This window comes from Dipodomys ordii, unplaced genomic scaffold (assembly GCF_000151885.1).
Source record: "Dipodomys ordii isolate 6190 unplaced genomic scaffold, Dord_2.0 Scaffold54, whole genome shotgun sequence".
Lineage (NCBI taxonomy): Eukaryota > Metazoa > Chordata > Mammalia > Rodentia > Heteromyidae > Dipodomys > Dipodomys ordii.
The window spans coordinates 4,297,480-4,297,825 of NW_012267270.1; the positions used below are offsets into that span (position 1 = coordinate 4,297,480).

General features: G+C 45.4%; 1 protein-coding gene across 1 annotated transcript in view; it reads right to left on the reverse strand.

Annotated features, from left to right (window-relative positions):
- The window catches only part of Sf3b2 (splicing factor 3b, subunit 2, 145kDa), a 22,877-nt gene that overhangs the window by 12,077 nt on the left and 10,454 nt on the right, over positions 1-346 (reverse strand). The window lies entirely within an intron of this gene.

Consider the following 346-nt stretch of genomic DNA (forward strand, 5'->3'; position numbering starts at 1 on the left):
TGAGCATTCTACCTTTTGAGCCACAGCGCCACTTCCGGTTTTCTACTGGTTTATTGGAGATAAAAGTCTCATGGACTTTTCTGCCCGGGCTGGCTTTGAATCATGATCCTCAGATCTCTGCCTCCTGAGTAGCTAGGATTACAGGTGCGAGCCACTGTCGCCCAGCTTTAAAAATTGCCAGTCTTTACAGACATAGCAGAAATGAAGGGGGAAGAACCAAATGAACTCACTGAGGTTCTGCATCCCCCAAAGATTACCCCAAATTCAGTTCAAATTCAGAGGGATCTCTCTCAGGTCCCTCTGCTCTATAGTATAGGTATTTTCATTAAGAATGGCTTCCCATGAA